A 12,724-nucleotide genomic window follows, 5' to 3' on the forward strand; every position below is an offset into this window, starting at 1 on the left:
ACAATAAACCCAACTCCGATCTCCTTCACCTATTAAAAAAAAAGGAGGGGATTTATAAACTCCAATAAGAGAAAGGTCCAAGGGCAGAGATAACCTCATACATTGCAATCAGTCAAACACTCCCCTTGGGACACAATGTCTATACCAATTGTTTAGTTTTGTGCTGGTTTTCTACTCATAAAAGTTTTCTTAGGGACTACCCCCAAATTTTCAAAACTACATCTTACCTGCTCAAGTGCAAAATGAAAGGTAATTTTGCTTTTAACAACTTTAAGCCCCTAAATTGAATCTTTGGGATGAGTGATAGATCTGTGAAATAACTGCTGTTAACAAATTGATTCTAACTGGAAAATCCAGAGCCACTTACCTTCAGGACCAGAAGGAGAGCCAGTCCATTCTGGCATGTGACCAAGAGTAGGAGTGAATGACTGCCTGTGGGAGCAATTAGTTCTGTGTACCAGAGATACGTGATCCATTCTAAGCAGACAAAATGAGCAGATAGCTCATTCTTCTCAAAGTCTATGCAAGTATACAAAGATAGAATAAGGACTAAAGTTCAGGCAATCTGCCAGTTCCTGGGTTTCTCCTTAACTTTCGCTGCACAAATACCAATGAAAATTATCGGCAGGGTATAATAGAAAGTGTAAAAACTGGCCTTTGCATTGGCAGGATCAAGAAAAGATTATTTACTATTTCCAGATATCAGCTTCTCCAACTGAAAAATGGGAGGTGGGGTAGATTTAGAAGCATGAGCCTGAAAGATCCCTACACTTCTTATTTTAAGGTTCTCAGATGAAATCTTAGTTTGCTTTTTACTTTCAGAAATGATTTTAATATAACATGCTTCATGGTTATTATTCACCTCTACAAGATAGGGCTAATTTTATTTCCTGGTGTTGGATTTTGAGTAACAAAAAAGCAGCACCATCTGATGACAAGTATGTAAGGAGCAATTTTTACAGAGGCTCTGACATATAATTTGATGAGAATATTTTTCAGATCAGATGAATACATGATTTCGACACTTATGCAAGAATAGGATAATGTGTCAAGAACAAATTACAGCTCATTATGAAAATAATGTTGTGCTAATACCAGGTAACAGAAATTATGCCAGCCTAGTCCAGAAGAGTGCCAAGAAAATTATAATTGTCATTTGTGCGATGATGTCTAAACAGGATGCTATAGAACCTTTGATAGGAAGATAATAAAAACTGCTACCCTTTATTGAACATCTGTTGTGTGTCGGCTGTTCTCTGTGATCTCTATTCACTCTATTGTGAACCACACCACAGCAGTACATACTGGGACTATGAGATAAAATGCATGCATAAGAAAATGATGAAAGAATTAGGGCTCAAGGAGATCAACACATTATCCCAGCTCCCAGATCTGGTCATTTGCGACCATCGTCTGTATACTCAAGTTCTCTTGGATTTTGTGAGTCTATTGTTTGAGACATCTTTGAGACCATGCTTTTTGGTAATTTCTGAAGAGGGAATACATTGCATTATAGCCTTATATTTGTAAAATGGCTCCCATTTTAAATCTCAGTCAAATTTATACCAAATGAGAGAATGTCCAAATAATGCAGAAACAATATCGAAGAGTTCCGTATTTTTGCAAAAATTGTTCATTGTTGCCTGGTGGAGAATATAAAACCTTAACATCAAAATGAATGAATAGGCTCATACTGCCAGATCATACATGTGATTGCTGGTGGTTTTTCATGAGCTGTGATATAGAATGTATTGCAGAAATATGCCATTTGGGTACTGATCTAAGACTGGTGTAAAGACAGCAGGATTATTTTCTTTGTTTTTCATGTTATCCTCAACAAATGATTTGCTTCTGAGGAAGATGCCTCTAAAGCAGGCAGCACAAACTTACTTAGCCCCTGCAAGTTTCTTACACTTCAGAAGGGTGATTGTTCCTTATCAAATCAGTGGCCATAGATCCGCAGAGCTGCCTCCACAGGTAATTTCAGATGAATTGAGCCCTCAGGGAAACAAGGTAAAGGTGTTCCCAGGCGCACATTAATTTGAGTTTGTCTCACAGCGCCAAAGGCAGTAACTGAACCCACAGCAATGAGTATGTTAATAAAGTAGCTGGATGTACATGGAGGGAAACAGAAGCAGAATAGGTCATCAGCCCCAGCTCAGACACAAGACATCTTTCTAGTCTAAATTTTCAAAGCAAAACGATTATACAAACTCAGGTAAATCTCAAGAGGTTGAATAACGATTCACAAGCCAGTTGGAATGTTTCCACTTCAGATGTCATTGTTCTGGTAATGTCATTGATCGCTGAATTCTGCCAGTTTCTTTAACAGCAAAGGGAAATGGAGACCATTCGTATAATTGCCAATATACAGCTTTGCACAAACTAGTTGAACTGGAATGAAAACTGTGTTAGGCATTCCTTTAATGAGTTAATCCACAATAGTGCCTACTCTATGTATGCTACTCTAGAAAAACTCTGAATTTTTAGTTTTTCTTTTTATGCAAAACTACAGTGCCTCTCAAGAGTTTGGAAAAGGGGAAATGAGTTTGCCTTAAAAGGCAAACTTTGAAATCAAATTATAAAGCAGCAGTAAACAAAATTACCTTACAGAGATTGAATGGCTCCCGTGGCTAATTGTAACTTGATTGAATGAAAACAGTGACATATTTAAAGGAAGAATGTACTAATAAATGGAAAAGCGGGGTTTGTTAGGAAGTGAAAACCTAAGCATTTAGAGGGGAATGGTACCAATGCAAATAAACATTAGAATGGTTTAACTCGAGCTGACAGGGTGGTATAGCAAGCTAATCTTTCGCCTGAGGCACTGGCATCTTTTGTAGTTGATGGTGTGAGTACCTTTTCAGGCTTACATTTGTCATTTGTACATATTCTGTAAAGCCTTTGTTTAAAACTATGTTATTTCTGGGACTACAGCAATGGCACTGTAGGTTAATCCTCCACTTGAGGTACCAGCATCCTGTATGGCTGCTGGTTTATGTTCTGGCTGCTCCATTTCTGATTCAGCTCCCTGGACCCCTATACCCACATGGGAGACCTGGCAGGGACTCCTGGCTCCCAACTTTGAACCAGTCCAGCTCTAGCTACTGCAGTCATCTGGGGAATGACTCAGTGGATGGAAGATCTCCCTGTGTCTCTCCCTTTCACTAACTTGGACTTTCAGGCAAAATAAGTAAATCTTTGAAAAAAAAAAAATGGTTAACTCTAAGAGCAAATGCAAGTTAAAGACAACAGCTTTAACTGCCTTACTGAAATACTATGCTTCTCCCCCCCCCATTGTTTTCTTATTTATTTTAGAGAAAATGTAGGCTCTTTATTTTTTTGAAACATAAGGAAAACATCCGGAAGGTTACATAAGCCTCTCACCAGCATGATGGTTCAGGCAGGTGTTTCTCGATCATTACCTGAGGATGATCCCCAGCTGGAGAGCCTACCCCTAGTTCTGTGGCAGGCCATGAGGCCAAGTTTAGTGGAAGTGGTGTGCTTTCTCTGGGCTAGGAGGTTGTGTTTCCAATTCTATTTCTCCAAACCGACTCCCTGAAAGTCAGTGCAGGTATTTTGGTTTGTACGATCATGCACATTGGAAATCGCTAAGGGGCTCTTGTTGACTTCCATTTTCCTTTGGAAAAAGCTTACCCAGCAGTCACCTTGATCGTGTAGTGAAAGGACAATGAACTAAGTGTGACAAATGCCACTGAGAAGTGATCTTACACTCTAGTGCTCTTCTTCAGATGTGTATGAAATTAACAGATATCTACTTGGCTACTTACACGTGTGAGAACCTTTTTTTCTTTTCAATCATGTCAGTGGGCTGGCTGGGATGCTCATCACATGTGCTTTAACATGTTTTCAATTTAAAAAAATAATTTCTTTTCACTTATTTTAGTGGTGAGATTTTTTTATTGGGTTAATAAGGGATCTTGTTTTTAATTATATTTTCTCAATACAACTCCCTTGGCTATGATTCAATGTTCATCCCATTTCCTACTTTATAGATTACTTTCCTTTTAAAGGTCATACCAAATGTATAATATGGGGGCAAGTATTTTGATTTGCATTATTCTTTTGTAAATTATTCACATTGTAAATTAATAAGCATTTGGTTATGCACCTTATTGTACTACTGTTATTCATAGGGAGACTTTTGCTAGGAAAGCAAGTTTTATATTTCCAGTCAGTCATCCATCCATCATTTGAATCCACTGCTGGCTATATTCAGGATGTTAGCACATAGAAGTCTTATTAAAAAACTCCAGAATCCAAATAAACTGTTGATAGTGATGTGAAATGTAATAATAATGGCTTTGCTCTGTGTTCAAAATGCTGCTAATATCTCCACATCCTTATGCATGGTGATCATTGGGGATAAGCCTGCATTATAAAGACTTTGATAACAGACTATTAAAATGATTCACTAAAATGTTAATTATTTAGGATATTCTCATTAAATCATTTTTATACCAATTCTAGCACCTGGTGTTTTCTGGGTGTGGTGGACATATGTGTAGGAGAAGAAAATGTACTTGTATAAATATTAGTGCATGCTTCTAAAACCTCCAAACATGCAGATTGTACCACAATTCCAAAGCATTTCACAGAATATCATTTACACTGGCTCTTTAGGATTGGTCATTTCAAATTTTCAAGTTACAACACTTAAGTAGCTAAAAGTAATAGGGAGTGTCCTGTTAAGAGCTTCACTTAGCTGAGATTTTTGGGTTGACCACAAAAGACATGAGTTAATCTCAGAAACAGATGTGTTAGACTGTACTCTGTTCCGTGTACACTATGTAGGAAAGAGGATAAAACACAAATGTCAGATCAGCTTGCAGACTGGAGGGTGCCAGTTGTGAGAGAAAGCTACAAACCAGCAGTAATGACCTCAGAGACCTACTAAGCTATGTCTGAAACAGCTTTTGTAGCACCTATACATTATCATAATTCTTGAAAGTGTATACACAATGATTAATTCAATGTTGGAGTTGTTTCAGCACCAATTGCTAAAAAGACTATTTCATGCTCCCCTGCAAAGGCTGTGTAGTGCTGATATTTTAGTATAGGTAAAGCCTACTTTTTAAAAATAATCAATATGATTTTATATTCCCTTTGCAATAAATAGCATTGTCTGTCAGAAAAAGGAGCAAACTATATAGAACTTTCTCCCACTCTCCCTGGAGAACCTTTTGTTAAGAATCAACTTAATTGAAGCATAATTTGGAAGTAGTGTATTCTGTCTTTCAATGAATGTCACTTTTAGAAGTGACGCAAAAAAGCATCTCAATACTTTCTTAGTGCACTTTTGTCCAACAGCTAATTCTATTTAATGAATGCTATTGATGACCTACCTTGCATACATAACATATTAGACATACATAATATATTAGAAGAAAGAGGAAAATGAAGAACTGGTTCTTACATATCTTCACTTTGGACAGCTGACATAAAAATGTCATGCATAATCTGGACATTGCTGTAGTAAAGGTTTGGAAACAGTACTGACATCTTAGAGGAAGGAAGTTAACGTCTAGCAAAGTTGGATGAACTTCACAGTAGTAGTATGCAAAGTTAGCCCCTCTTTTATTCTTTCAAAGAAAGAAATACCCTCCTTAAAGGGAATTTAGGACATATAAATGTATGCTTCACATACTGCTAGTTTCCCCTTAGTCAGAATGTGTAGGGAGGAACTGTGCCTTAATTTACAAAGGGAAATATTTATGGTTTCCGGTGAACCTTGCCTACAGTGTCATTTGCTTAGGACAGCTCCTAAAGGTAGCCCCACCAAAGTTTGGATCTTTGATCTTGGCCTGGACAAAAGTGCTTCCTAGGTAACAAGAGAATGGGTATAGCGGAGAGGTGGATATGAGAGGTGGGCATTCTGGACATGAGCAAGGGCACAGAAACAAGGGCTTTGTTTCCTCAGCACTCACCATGTCCCATGCCTCCTCCTGCTTTGTTGAATTTCCACAGCAGCCTTACGAGGGCTTATCACAGTGAGAAAACTAGAACAAGATATGTTATAGTCACTATGGTAGATTATTCTTCAAAAACTATCCACTTCCCACCCCACTGATGCTTGGTTGGGGCATGTTACTGGCTTTGATCTCTTGATGGACAAAGTGTATATATCTGTCCTTTTTGTTCCAAAGTGTTAGCTATATGCTTTGACTAGTAGATTTTAGCCAGCATACAGCTGAACAATGAGTATGAGAGGGTAGGAAGTTGTTCTGCTGCATTGCAACTGCCATCACTACTAGAACATGCTCTGTGTAGTCCTAAGGTGATGAAAACAGGTAGAGCATTTCCGGAACCAACTTGGCACTTGAAGCAAAGCTGAACATGGATCAGGAAATCCATAAACAAGTGCAAAAAGACTGCTATGTTTTATTCCCATGAATTTTAGGGAGATTTATGATTCAAGAATTTAAAAGCGGAAGAAAAGATTTGAACCCTGACAAGACAGATGCAGAGTTCCTACCATACTGCCACCTATATGAGAAGTTACAAACTATTTTCAGATATCCAGTAAAGATAATTAATTGTCAGATGAAGTGAAGGTCTATAATTCTGCGATCATTATGAGTCTAAAATTAAGAGAGTGTCTAATCGATTAGCTTTCCAGATCTCAACAACTCATTTAAAGCTCTCTATGCTCTCCCTACAGGGCTATTTGAAAGAAATAAAGTGACAGACATCAATGCTCTTTGGGAATGTTAAAAGTCATCTGGAAATGCAAGGTTTCCTTTAATCTGTTTTGCTTCCTGCCATCTCCTTGGTGGCTTATGTGTTGCAGATAATCAACAGACATTTGGTAAATCAAACAGAATTATTTTAAAACAATATTCCTAGCTGATGAATAGCAATATCATACAGAAAGTTTACCATCAGGGAAGAGATTAATTTCTCTTATTGATAATGATGGGATAAAAACTCAAGGAAGTTGATTCCTTTCATAGTAGTGTTTTATACTATACACAAAGGCACACAAACTAACATTTGAAAATTCTAACATTAAGTAGGATTGATGCTGCAGTCCTAGAGTAGAGTGCTATCAGTCTAAAGAGTATTGTATTGGTGAAGAGCTACTTAAATTGAATGTTTGTTCTACAATTTTGTAAAAGTTTGGGGACCAATATTGTGGTTCAGTGGGTTAAGAAACCACTTGTTACACTGGCAATCCATATCAGACTTCTGAGCCAACGTCCTGCTGCTACACATGGGAAAGCAGTGGAGGGTGGGCCAAAGGCTTGGGCCATTGCCAACCACATGGAACACCAGGATGCAGCTTCTGGAACCTGGCTTTGCCCTGGCCCATAACTGCTGCAGCCACTTAGGAGGAAAATCAGCAGATGAATGATGTCTCTCTCTCTCTCTCTCTCTCTCTGTCTCTCTCTCTCTCTGTCTTTGTCTCCCCTTCCCTTCCTCCTTGATCTCCATTGCTCCCCCTTTCAAATACATAAATATTTTAAAAATATTTATTTATAAAATACAGATAGTTTAGAAAACAGCCAAGTGAATTTCTGGTCACTGTATTAGAAAGAAAAGGACCGTGTATTATTTTCTTTTTCTATTTTTTGAGATGTCTTACTTTTATGATGCTTATGCTTCATTCACATAGGGTTCAAGTCCAGGCTATGATAAGAGTTGAATTTTGGGATAAATGAGCTGTTGGTTCCTCACATCAAATAACAGAGACACTCAAACAAGACTTCTCTTTTGCCACAAAACTTCTGGAATCATTTTCAGAGAAAAGATTAAGTTGTTATTAAATGGTTACTTCTCTAAACTTTACTGTTGAAATGTCAGCTTGAACAGTACCACATAGACACAAACTGATTACCAGTCTGGAAGCAGTACATTTTACATAGGTATCGCTAATTGTAGTGAGTGCTTCACCCTGTGGCACATGTTCTCCAGCGTGGACTTTGGGTGAAAGTCCTTCCATCTCATCTAAAATCTTTAACAGCTCTCACTGACCCCAGAAAATTTCTACTGCCAATTTAACATGTGCTATCGATGTAATTTAATCTACTAGTATTGTATTAGTATGCTAAAAGTTAAAGACTATCAAGTCTGTTTAAAAAGGAAAAAAAATCATTATTATTATAATTTTTTAATGTAAATTTTCATCATAATTATCATGTATATAGCATCCATTCAAAAACCATGTCTATAACTCTCGACTATGGAATCTATAAGATCATAAAAGCAAAATAAACAGCAAGAACACAAATACAATTCACATTCTGAGATCCTTAGCAGGATTCAATACATTAAATCTGGTTTTACGTAATTTACCAAAATGTACCAAATTTTACAGTCTCAGACTCCAGATGAAATTGAACCTAAGTGGGAAGAATTTAGCTTTTTAGGAGTGATTTAAATCTTTCCAAAGAGAAAACAAAGTAATAAATTACTCAGGTTCCTATGGTGAAAAGAAAATACTAAGACTATAGCGTTATTTTTGAACACTGATAAAAAATGTTTGTAATTAAAAGAATTTCTGGGTCCCACACAGTAGCCAAGCGGCTAAAGTCCTCACCCTGCAAGCACCATGATCCCATATGTATGCTGGTCCTGGTCCTGGTGACACTGCTTCCTATCCAGCTCCCTGCTTGTGGCCTGGGAAAGCAGCTGAGGACGGTTACAAGCCTTGGGACTCTGCACCAACATGGGAGACCCAGAAAAGGCTCCAGGTTCCTGGTTTCAGATTGACCCAGCCTGTCCTGTACACACTCTGGTTCTTGCAAGCACCAGCAGGTGCTGGGATGTAGTCCAGTGCAGCCCACCCCTAGATTCAGCCCACATACATGTCAAGCAGTGCTGTAGCCATGTTCAGCCCAGTCCGCTGCACCCAGCCCTTGCTTTCACACTCAAAAGTGGGACCCACAGCTTATTAGGGGAATCCCCTTCGTTCCCCTGCCAGGACTGCTCCTAGCCCAGATCTTGGGCATGCTGGTGGTGCTCAGACCAAGCCTGGTATGATGCATCCCCCCATCTTGGCACTTGCCAGAGAAAGCTGCAGTCTGGCTTGGCCTGACCCACCTCAAATTCCAGCTCACTGGTGGTTGCTATGGCCTAGCCCTGCCCAGCCTTTCCCCATCCATGGCTCTCATGTAAACTGGTGGGTGAAGTAGCTTAGCCCAGAATGGCCCATACCCTGTCCTATTTCCGACTCATGCCACGGGGAGTAAAGGCTTGGCCTGGCCCAGCCCTATTTGCCCATTGAGACAGCCCACACACGTCAATGACTGGTGCAGCCCTGCTTGGCCTGGCCCACCCCCATCCCCAGCTCTTGTGCTCACCAGCAGAAGCTGTAGCCTACTAGGGAAGTTCCCCAGGCTTCCCTACCAGGCATGCTCTCAGACCCAGATCTCACTCATGCCAGTGGGTGCTAGGCCCTTGCCCGGCATAGCCCATACCAAGTCCTGGACTTTGCATGTGCTAGTGGGTGTTGCAGCCCAGCCCATCCATGGAAACAATTCTCAGGAGCACCCATGGGTGCTGCAGCCTCCTCCCAATCTCAGTTTCCCATGAATGTCAGTGTTGATGGCATGTCTGGTCTAGATTTCCCCTCTCTAAACTACCCTGTCTCAGCTCCCTCATTTACCTGCAGATGCAGTCGCCTGATCTTTGGAAATCCATTCCAAGGTCATTCCACACTTGTAAAGTACTTCCCTGATGACCCCAGGGCCCACATATCCTCAAATTCCCTTCTTGTACGAGTAATTCAAAATTTGTCTTCCCCACATGCCTTAAAAAATAGAGTAGGCAACTATGCTGGCACCCTGGCACAGTTAACTCAAATTTGGCATTAACTAGGCTCAGAATATCTGCCAACTATTGACTGCTTTTCTCCCAGCACTTGCCCAGGTACAAGGCAACCTAGGTGACTGCCTACATCTGAGGCAAATGAATCCAGTATTTGCTGCATCATTTTATTTAATGAGTCAAAATATGATTTAAACATTCTATTTCAGTTTCAGTAACAAAAAATATGAATTAAAAGCATTTGGAGGCTTAAAAATTTACTTACGTGAGGCTGGCATTGTTTCATACTGGATAAAGTTGCTGCCTACAACATCAGCATCCCATATGAGCACCGGTTCCAGTCCTGGCTGCTCCTGGCTCCTGGCTTCAGATCAGCTCAGTTCTGATTGGAAAGCAGATGGAAGACCTCGATCTCAATCTCTCCTTCTCTCTGTAACTCTGCCCTTCAAATAAAGATGAAATCTTTTTAAAAAAAATCTGTTGTGAGGCCTGGCACAGTGGCCTAGCAGCTAGAGTCCCTGCCTTGAACACACCAGGATCCCATATGGGCGCCAGTTCTAATCCCACTGGGCTTACTTCCCATCCAGCTCCCTGCTTGTGACCTGGGAAAGCAGTGGAGGATGGCCCAAAGCCTTGGGACCCTGCACCTGCATGTGACCTCGCGGAAGTGCCTGGTTCCTGGCTTCGGATCAGCTCAGCTCTGGCCGTTATGGTCACTTGGGGAGTGAATCATCGGATGGAAGATCTTACTTTCTTTTTTTTTTTTTTTTAAAGATTTATTTTTATTACAAAGTCAGATATACTGAGAGGAGGAGAGATAGAGAGAAAGTGGAGCTGCCGGGATTAGAACCAGTGGCCATATGGGATCAAGGCGAGGACCTTAGCCACTAGGCCACGCTGCCGAGCCCAGATCTTACTTTCTGTCTCTCCTCTTCTCTGTATATCTGACTTTCCAATAAACATAAATAAATCTTAAAAAAAAATCGATTGTGATGATAGAAAAACTGGCTTAAACAAATACCTACTAAATAATACCTTAAACAATACCTATTTACTCAGTTTCTCTACTTGGTAATAAAATGCCACATAGCATTCTCTATTTACTGGTACTTTAATTTGGTAATCTGTTGGATGTTTTCTACAAAAATGCAGTATCATTTTGGATTAGGAGTTATAATGATGGTATCTTTTAGAGGTTGCGCTTTTTGGTTGGAGAAATCATTCTGAGAAAGGGGGAAACAAGCAAATTTGCAAAATTAAATATTTTCTCAAACCATAGTAGTAAAAATTTCATTTGAGATTTCTATATAATGGGGATTTAATTTCTACCTTAGATAGGTCTATATAGATACCACTGCCCCTCATAACTTCAACTATTTCCCTCTATGAACACATTTTTCCTTGTTCTTGAGTCACCTTTACTACAAAAACCTTTTCTGTTGCTTGATATATGATTGGCCATATAAAGCCTGGTCTCAGTGTTGTGGCATAGTGTATAAAGGCACCACCAGCAATGCCAGTATCCCTTTAGTATCTAGCTACTTCCTAACGACCTGGGAAAACCTGTGGAAGATGGCTCAAGTGTTTCAGCCCCTGCCACCCACACGAAAGACCTTGGTGAAGTCCCTGGCTCAGCATGGTCCGGTCTTGACCATCAAGGCCATCTCAGAAATGAAACAAGGCATCAGACAGCTCTTTCTCTGTTTCTCCCTTGTCTCTGAAACTCTGACTTTCAAATAAGTAAACCAGAAAAAAAAAAAAAGATTATACAAGAGGTCTTCCACAAATTCATAGAAAATGCAAACCATGAATGTTATTTTTTTTAAATGTACTAAAACAAGCATGTTTTAATGCTGTTTTCCCCCAGACTTCCATCATAGAATGAGCTTTTAAGCACTCTGCTTATTAAAGCTGTTTATGGGCAATAATTAGACAGGAAATGAAATATTACTTCCCTGACTGCATCACCCTAAATCAGAAACACATTACACAATTAGCATCTTAAATTACCTTTCCCTTACTGGGTAAATAGGCTTGCTAGGTATGGAAAATTATGAGTTAATTCCTGTAAAGTTCTCAAACATTTGAAAGGAATTATTTGCATGCAATGTCATTTCAAATTTCCATCAAACTGAATCTTTCAAAGGACTTTTAAAGACTACTATTGACCTTGGTAGAGATGGATACTTTATGTAATTCAACTGCTTCATTTGCCTAATAAAGTATGTGCAATGTGGCAATTCTTCAGAAAATGTCAATTGAAATGAGAATTTCAATTACTTTTTTACCTACAGTTTCAACTAGATGTGGAACAACGATACTTTAGCAATTGTGTGATATGTAAAAAAAATAAGCTCCTCAAAGGATTCTGATTATATTTGCATTGTTACTGCACAGGGTAAAACTTAGAAAAGATGAAATGCTAACCCACTCTTTCACCCATATTCATAGCTACATTTTAGCACTCGAGAATCTGAACAAATTAAATTAAAGATACAGCACCATCTTATGGATATTTCTATATCTGTAAAATCTGGAAATTCAGAATTCTTTTTAGATTTGGGAATAAAAAATGCTGATTAATAAAAATATCGTGAGACGAGAAGAATCTCAATGTGTTGAGGAAAACAATGCAGTCATAATTCCAATGTGTGTGGGTACATGTGCACTTGTGTGGACACATGAGTGATGCTACGGTAAAGAGAGGCACAAGTGAAAATTTCCATTTCTTTTCAATATAAAGCATCCCACTAAGAATGAAAATAAACAACTATTAATACAACATAAATTCATGTGTGTAAAACAGGACACTTGACCCAGAGTACTTTTAGTCTCAGCAAAGACTTCGGCACATCACTGAAAATCACAATGATATAAAACTAAATAGTTATTGTGATGTAGAAGTGTTTCATTAGACAAGACCCATATTTCCTAC

Source organism: Ochotona princeps, chromosome 25, assembly GCF_030435755.1.
Source record: "Ochotona princeps isolate mOchPri1 chromosome 25, mOchPri1.hap1, whole genome shotgun sequence".
Lineage (NCBI taxonomy): Eukaryota > Metazoa > Chordata > Mammalia > Lagomorpha > Ochotonidae > Ochotona > Ochotona princeps.